General features: G+C 35.7%; 1 long non-coding RNA gene across 1 annotated transcript; it reads left to right on the plus strand.

The window, feature by feature from the left end:
* Window positions 1-623: 623 nt before the first annotated feature.
* Window positions 624-2595, plus strand: LOC147762691 (uncharacterized). The gene is made up of 2 exons (XR_015334050.1): window positions 624-1106; window positions 2132-2595. It is a non-coding gene; the product is annotated as an uncharacterized LOC147762691 (long non-coding RNA).
* The last annotated feature ends 6489 nt before the right edge of the window (window positions 2596-9084 follow it).

Raw genomic sequence — 9084 nt, forward strand, 5'->3', positions numbered from 1 at the left:
GAATCTGGTTTAAATATCAGTATATGATTTTGATTTTTTATATATGTTCAGAACATTACAAAAATTCATATAGGATCCTATAGGAAATCTTATAGGAATTTCTATAGGAACCTATAGGAAATCCTATGCTAATTCATACAGGGAATTTTTATAAGGGCGGCTTGAATTAAAATAATGAATCTAGTCTAAATATTAGTATATAATTTTTATTTTTTACTTATGTTCATACCATTACAAAAATTCCTATAGGATCCTATAGGAAATCTTATAGGAATTTCTATAGGAACGTATAGGAAATCCTATGCTAATTCATATAGGAAATTTTTATAAGGCCAGGTTATATGATAAATAATGAAACTGGTCTAAATATCAGTATATAATTTTAAATATATTTTCAGACCATTACAAAAATTCCTATAGGATCCTATACGAAATCTTATAGGAATTTCTATAGGAACCTATGCTAATTCATATAGTGATTTTTTATAAAGCCGGGTTGAATGAAAAATAATGAAACTGGTCTTAATATCAGTATACTCAGTATAATGTATTTTTACTTTTTGTGTGATCATATTCACTTACTTCATATTTTTTCTATTATATTGAACGTCAACCCTATCTAATCGGATTTTACTTGACCTTGGCTGTTTTAAAAAGTGAAAATGCAATCCTGCCTAATATATAAAATATAATGTAAAAGTATAAGTGAACATTATGGGTATAGTAATGTCCCTCATAAAGGATGGGAAATGAGGACAAATTAAAATAATATAAAGATACATTATAAACCATGCTCAATCACTTGTAAGGTTTAACAGTCAACTGATGTTAGCTAGAGAATGCCCTACTCCACCAGCCATAACCACATATTCAACAACTGTGAATTTCTTTTGTTAGCCTGGCACCTATTATTAGGTCACTACTCCTGTAGCTATTGTTACACTAGTAACAGTAACCACCAATTAGGTGTTATCAGATGTGTGGTATCCTGTCTAAGTCTTTGTTTCTATGAGACAAGCAGCAAATGAGTATACAGCTATCAAGACAGTTTAAATTCAGGAGCATAGTGGAAGGGTAAAGAGTGTAGAAAAATCGGATTGAGGAAGGTATGTATTACAGTAATGCATTGGATCATCTAATCAAATTGAAAATGAGATAATTAATTGATCTAATTTGTAGTGTACCTTGTAAACATTATATATATATATATATTACATTAAACAAGTTATATATTATAATGAAGAAAAAAGGATACATAATGCAATCAATGTTTAGTCTCTTTATTTCTTATAGGATAAAAACTGTGATCAATTGTTCATATTTCTTTAAATGCAGTTGAATTTAAAAAAAATGTCATTTCATTTAACTTTTGGTTTGTGATTTATTAAAAATTATCTATTTAATGTTATCCACAACTGCCTCCAAGGGACCATCATGATATATAACTGAGGAAGACCCATGCTAATAAATAACATACAATTAACATGTTAGAGGGGCTGTCAGGGCAAATTTCATTACCTCACACGTTCTTCAGGATCGTTTATTTGCCAAGTTTTCTTTCCCTTTAATTTCTTTTCAACCCTTAATGTGAGGTAAACACCATAGTTTGTTTAAAAATATTTTTTGCATTGTGAAAATCTGACCATTTTGCTTACACAAAAGCTATAAATTTTAACTTGGGGATTGCTTTTTTGTGGTTTGGACTGATGATTTAGGTCAAGCAAGGACAGGTGAGAATAGGGAATTACTGTTTACCCTCGGAAATGAGTTTTCTTATAGTTTTTGGGACTTTTTTGGCCCTGGCAGCTCTGTAATGGCCCAATTGCATATTTAACCAGAGTAGAGTTTTCTACAATGCAAATTTCTGCATTTTAAAATGCATTTCTGATTGTTCCTGTGGACTTGGTCCTATGAAATATGTTCATGTTCTTTATATATATATATATTTTTTTTTTACAAATTAATACCTTGTCTTTGAAAAAAATTCAGTAAACTAATAAAGGCTATGAATTGCTCAAAATAGAATTGGTGCAATGATTATTATTGATCTCATTAGAAAAATTTTCCTTCATCATTTTGCATTTTTGTAGATATGTACAATTAATTGAAATTCACAATGTCTATCTTTCAGAATACATCTGCAAATGGTTCAACACAACTCAGGCAGAGGTTAAGAAGGCCATCACAGTAAAGTTGAACAATGTGCAAAAGACTTATCACAGTAAAGTTGAACAATGTGCAAAAGACTTATCACAGTAAAGTTGAACAATGTGCAAAAGACTTTTGTCTGAAATTCTTCAATTATTAAGTGACTAAAGCAGTATGCTGACAATGGACATGGTCTGGCCAAGGGAGGTTTTAGCCACTCATTCTGGCAGGAGTTCAAACTCACACAAGAAACAGACAGTGACGCCACAGCTTGACAAGACATATTGGATACTTGTGATAACTTATAGAACTTATAATTAAAAAGCAGTAGCAACACCATTAAATTTGCAAAAATCTATAAAACAGTTCTCTAGTAAGCTGGTTGCATACCATACTGTGGAATATGTACATACATTTATACATATTGAATAAAGAATGTAAACATGATATTCTCTTTTGTTTTGAGGGACCAGTGCCTATTACCAATTTTGCCAAAGATCCAACAATATATAAAAAGCTGTAAAAATATTCAAAGCAGTTAATATGAATTTCTATAGGTTCCTATAAGATTTCCTATAGGATCTTATAGGATTTCCTATAAGATTTCCTATAGGATCCTATAGGATTTCCTATAAGATTTCCTATAGGATCCTATAAGATTTCCTATAGGAATTCCTATAGGATCCTATAAGATTTCCTATAGGATCCTATAAGATTTCCTATAGGATCCTATAGGAATTCCTATAGGATCCTATAAGATTTCCTATAGGATCCTATAAGATTTCCTATAGGATCCTATAGGATTTCCTATAGGATCCTATAAGATTTCCTATAGGATCCTATAGGAAAAAGGGACAATTTCCTATAGGATCCTATAGGAATTCCTATAGGATATCCTATAGGAAATCTTATAGGATCCTATAGGAAATCTTATAGGAAATCCTATAGGAAATTTTCGTAAGGGTCGGCAGTTAAGGCCGATTTTATCTCTTAACCAGGTGTGCAGCAGCTAATTACAAAAGCCTGTAAAGGAAATCAACCAGGTAAATAACTCATCCTCACTGACACAAGTGGTCAGGCACTGTGAAGTATGATATCTTCGGATAAAGCCTGCCAACTTTTACATAGAAGTCGATGCGATCCGCCATGTTGCCCGATTTGTTTTACCCCAGATGCCGGTTGCTAAGGTAAAGTGCCCGGATGACCGACTGTCCCTATTGAGGTGAGGTTTACTAAAACGCTTTTTTACTATTAATAGATTGTTTTTATAATTTTTAAATGGCGGGGATCGATTAAAACATACCTCTAGTGTACTGATTGAGTGCTGAATCTTCAAAATTCGAGAAATGGATTTTTACATGAACATTGTCCTTTAATGCGTTTGGCGCAATATGTTATTTTGGTCTCGAATGAACGCGAGAATCCGCGTGACACCATTACGTCATTAGCAACGAATGCCTTGATGAAAGCTTCGAAAGCCCTATTGACAAGCACAGATTTTAGTTTTACTACAATAACGGCCGTTTTAGTGGTAAAATACAATAGAATATATTTCCATGCGTTGTTTACAATGTATTTCATGCGGAATTTTGAATCTCAAAGGAAGAGTTATTATTGCTTTAAGCTGCGATGTGTGGTACATATGCTGTAATTACGCTGTCCTTCATCTCTTGCGTTAGTCTACATTTTGCTGGGAATTTTAAAAATCTGTGCGTACAATTTTTAAAGGTCTGGTTTAGCCCCTGGGGTATATATGTGTGGCCCTTTAAGTTAAAATTTCCAAGGCTTATATATATATATATATATATATATATATATATATATATATATATATATATATATATATATATATATATATACAGGTGACTTTTATATATATATATATATATATATATATAACAAAGTCACAGTCACCTCAACCTGTCTATCTATAACAGGGTACCGAGAACTGTCAACTTTATTAACTTCATTCCATCAAATTTACAACAAAGTATTCATCCTAGTGTTAGCTGACCTTGCAAGGAATTCAGTTTATTGGAATGTATTTCTGAAGAGCAAGTTAAGAAAATTCACTAGTTTACTAAAGACACAAAAGAACTGTCACTTTTACTTTAAACACTATTTTTATTATTTTGATAAAGTTAGTTACAGTATTGATAAACAAAGTGTTGATAAACAAAGTGTCACGTTTTCAACAATTAATATTTTAAATTACAATCCATGTCTGCAAGGTTGTGTCAATGACCAAAATACAACGTTGAGTCAACGTCACATTATGACGGTGTTTCGACGTGGCTGGATCAACGTTGATTTTACGTTGAATTTAGGTAGATCAACGGCAATTCTACGGTGGCCCACAAGTGCACTCCAAATTCCAAACGACACTCCCAATTCTAAACCTCACACCGAATACTTAAACTTCACTCTCAATTCTTAAACCCCACTCCGAATTCGTAAACCCCACTCCGAATTCGTAAACCCCACTCCGAATTCGCAAACCTCACTCCGAATTCGTAAACCTCACTCCAAATTGAAAAAGCTCACTCCGAACTCGCAAACCTCACTCCGAATTCGTAAACCCCACTCCGAATTCGCAAACCTCACTCCGAATTCGTACACCTCACTCCGAATTGAAAAAGCTCGATCCGAATTTGCAAACCTCACTCCGAATTCGTAAACCCCACTCCGAATTCGCAAACCTCACTCCGAATTGAAAAAGCTCACTCCGAATTCGTAAACCTCACTCCGAATTGAAAAAGCTCACTCCGAATTCGTAAACCTCACTCCGAATTCATATTTTAACCCCGTTCACTGCCGTATAAAGTCGGAAGTAATATTCTAAGATGGGCTAGGGGATTTTGCCAATAGAGGGCTTCGTGTGAAAACTAGTTATTTTTCATACTACTTGGTGCGCTGTATTCCCATTCACAAAATGATGACGTAGACGTATGACCCTTTTAAGCTCAAGGAAATAGAAGAAATGAAGAAAATAGGGATAAACATACATGTACTTAACAGCAAGTCACAATTAAAATATATTATGTTTACGTGTTTTCTTGTGTGTGTCGTTTTAAGGAATTATACATGTATTATGAATATGAGAACAGAATTACGAGTTGAAACAGCGTTGGAAGGAACAGATTTATGCACTACATGTATGTTATTTACAACTTCAAGCATTTTCACATGATTATTTTGAAATGAATGTTTAATACAGATAACATGTTTCAGGGTGTCAACATTGGCTTATATTATTTATAAATAGGCAAAACAATCCGTATTATCATATACTGTAGGCCTACACATATACCTGTTATATAAAGTATACTTGATAATAGTAATTAGTAGCCCCTCACTCTTTTGCAGCTGAAATATTCATCTAAGATCATAGATAATCTAATAATTGATATTAATCAGATTAATTACACCTTATTAATCGATTTCGAATGAATAACATGCAGTGGTGGATGGGGGGGGGGGGGGGGGGGGGAAGGCGTGTGAGGGGGGTCTTGACCCCCCTTTTGAATTCTGTAAAAAAAAAAAATCACACCAATGTTAAAATTAGAATTTTGAATAATAGTTCTAAAACGTACCAAATGGCACTGTTCGCCCTATAAGGGGGGGGGGGGGGGGGGCAGCTCTGCATGTACAGCCTGTCATTCCAAAAAAAATAAAAAATAAAAAGATCCCCCTTCAAATAATCCTGGATCCACCCCTGACATGTATGGATTATTAGTAGTATCAATCCTATGTTGAGAAAATTGAGAGCAGTGTCACTTAATTTGTCCTTTTATTTATAATGGTAAATCTGTAAATTGCTTCTTGCCCCCAATTTGTGTCCCTGGCGAGAGAGAGTGTGTGTATGTGTGTGTGTGTAATTGTGAAAAATACTGAAAATAGCTGGAGAAGTCAATTGACCTTGTGACGTAAACTGTTGGTTTATTTTCGTAAGGTATGTATCACGCAAACCAAAATGTAACACAATTCGCACTGTTTGCTAAAACTCTCTCGAACCTTTCACTGGAAGCGCCCAGCTAAAAAAAAATTATTTGTCCCAGACGAATTACTGTTTCATAAGATTTCTCGAAGAGAACTTTGATGAGAATTGGCATAGTGGAATTGGGAGTGAGCTTTTTGAATTCGGAGTGAGGTTTACGAATTCGGAGTGAGGTTTGCGAATTCGGAGTGAGCTTTTTCAATTCGGAGTGAGGTTTACGAATTCGGAGTGAGGTTTGCGAATTCGGAGTGAGCTTTTTCAATTTGGAGTCAGGTTTACGAATTCGGAGTGAGGTTTGCGAATGCGGAGTGGGGTTTACAAATTCGGAGTGAGGTTTACGAATTCGGAGTGAGGTTTAAGAATTGAGAGTGAAGTTTAAGTATTCGGTGTGAGGTTTAGAATTGGGAGTGTCGTTTGGAATTTGGAGTGCACTTGTGGGCCACCGCACAATTCAACTTATCAACCTGTTTTCAACGTTGATCCAACGCGACTATGCCTGCTGGGAGGACAAGCTTGGATAAATAGAGGTGGCAAAAATACATTTATACTTCGAACTATTTTTCTATTTCTTATACTTGCATGTTTATATAGCAAAAATAAACTTCTTAAAACTTCTGACAATATCCCCATAATCAAAGCGTTCTTCACAAAAGAGTGCAATTTGCGATAACCTTGAATGGCCGACTTTTGAGATACATGTAGTAATTTTGAGGGGTAACATCCTCACTTACAAGCGGTACACGTATAGTGTAGCTGTCTTGTTATATGGCTGACATACGCTATAGGATCGAAGTTGGTTTCAGTTTTTGCCAGAGGGATCCGGTTCAATATAAAATGGAGCTAAATTCAGGTATGGCAGTTCGTTTTTCAGTGTTTTTGGTATCATTATTACCCCACAATACCATTATTATGTTGTAATTGTATTCCTATGACAAATGGAGGCCATCTTAGATTTTCTCAAAATGATCAAATATGCCCATTTATAACTACCAGATAGGTATAAAGGGGAGATCATGATATTCAAAACACTGAAGAACAAAATTAATTTGATAGTAGAGTAAGTATCTTTCTAGATGGCACTAGTTGAAACCTTTTGCACTACTACTAATATTCCTTTGGCATGTGGTGGCCATCTTGGACTTTCTCAAAATGCCCAGGAAAACACGTTAGTAACTCACTACATACATATTGAGTAATATTGATGTAGAAAACACTCAAAAACATGCTTAATTTGATAGTGGACATTGTACCAGTATCTTTCTAGCTGGCAATATTAGTTGAAACCACGTGTACTAGTATTCCTATGGCAAATGGCGGCCATCTGGGAATTTATAATTATGCCCAAGAAAACATGTTAGTTGCTCTCCACATGTGGATAATAAGGATGTGGAAAACACTCAGAAACAGACTCAATTTGATTTTGGACAATGTATCTTTCTAGCTGGTATTAATTGAAACCGGAAAAACTGGAGTTTTTCAAAAAGTCATAGAAAACCCGTTTCTTCCCTGAAAGGTATGAATTATATGGGTAATAAGGATGTGGAAACACCGAAAAAAAAACTTAATTTGACAAAAACCAATGTAAGTATGTATATATTTCTATAGAATTCCATACATTGGCGGTCATTTTGGATTTCTCGACCGAACAGTAAATTTTTCAGAGCACTACGGCTCTTATTCGATTTAAAATTTCAGAATTTTTGCAAAATTTGGTGCTTTTATCTGCCGTGTCATGATTTTTCGTTAAGTCACCAGTCTGCGGCAACTTCCATATGACATGTACTGCAGTCATTTGCACAATCATTCGTATTCCCCCGTATTTTACGAAAAAATTCAAAACCGATCAAATGAAGACATTTAATACATATGAGCGTCTCTTATATCTGGGATAGAAAGCAAAAGGAATACAATCAGTCCAGTCATCCAGATCTTGCAGTACTATCAATTTCTTTTGATCAAAGACGAAGTAAGAGCAGCCTTCAAACTATGTATGTTAAATGTCTATAACCTAGATACTAACACCCGTATTGATACATCACGCCAACGATATTTACTAATTAGTTTGTTTGACGTGATATGAAATGAATCTTCAATTTGACGTTTGTTACACGTTTAGCCTCGGTCGCAAGAAGCATTGATTCAGTAAAATCCATGTGCCTATAAATATGATTGGAAAGGAACATGTTAGTGTAGCAGAAAAGGAATGCAAAGTTTAGAAGTACCGCCTCAAAAAGGCCGCAGAGCCAAAAATGGCAGCGACCGACTTTAAAAAAAGCCTCGTTCACAACCGGCCACACGGGCTCACCCGGCCTGTTTGCGTCCAAATTTTGTGCAGAATCTCATGTGTCACGCAAGTCCTTGTGGAATTTTGAGTACACAAACAGCCCTTAAGCACGTATGGGGAATATTAAATATCTCAAAAAACTCTTCAAACAATATGTGAACTGCAAGGCCACAAGTGTAATGTAAGGCTGACACTTGCACGACTTTTGGCCCCGATTTTGTCGTGGCAAGTCGTATCATTTTGGGGCACGAAGTGGGAGGCTCCCGCACCGACTAGTTCAAGCATAGTTCACGACGAGTTCACGACGAGCTAACGAATAGTTTAGGAATGCGTGTCCACATTGACACAAACTGGCACGACAAGTTCATGCATAGGTTGCGCATGGTTTACGCACTTTCCGCATTGGCACGACAAGTTTGCGCGATTCGGACGGTGTCGTGCCGACTTGGGCACGCAATATACGTGAGCTGTTCGTGAACTATTCGTGGCAGTTCGTAACAGTCGTGACATGGCGCACACTGCCACGCATCCTCCCGCATCATCCCGACGAGTTCACGACGAGTTCACGAACAGTTTGAGCATAGTTCACTACTCGGTCGCGAAATTTTGTCGTGGCCAAAATTTTGAACATTTCAAAATTCTCGTCCCGACATGG

The sequence above is a fragment of the Lingula anatina genome, chromosome 4, assembly GCF_051362555.1.
Source record: "Lingula anatina isolate TDL-2025a chromosome 4, LinAna3.0, whole genome shotgun sequence".
Taxonomy (NCBI): domain Eukaryota; kingdom Metazoa; phylum Brachiopoda; class Lingulata; order Lingulida; family Lingulidae; genus Lingula; species Lingula anatina.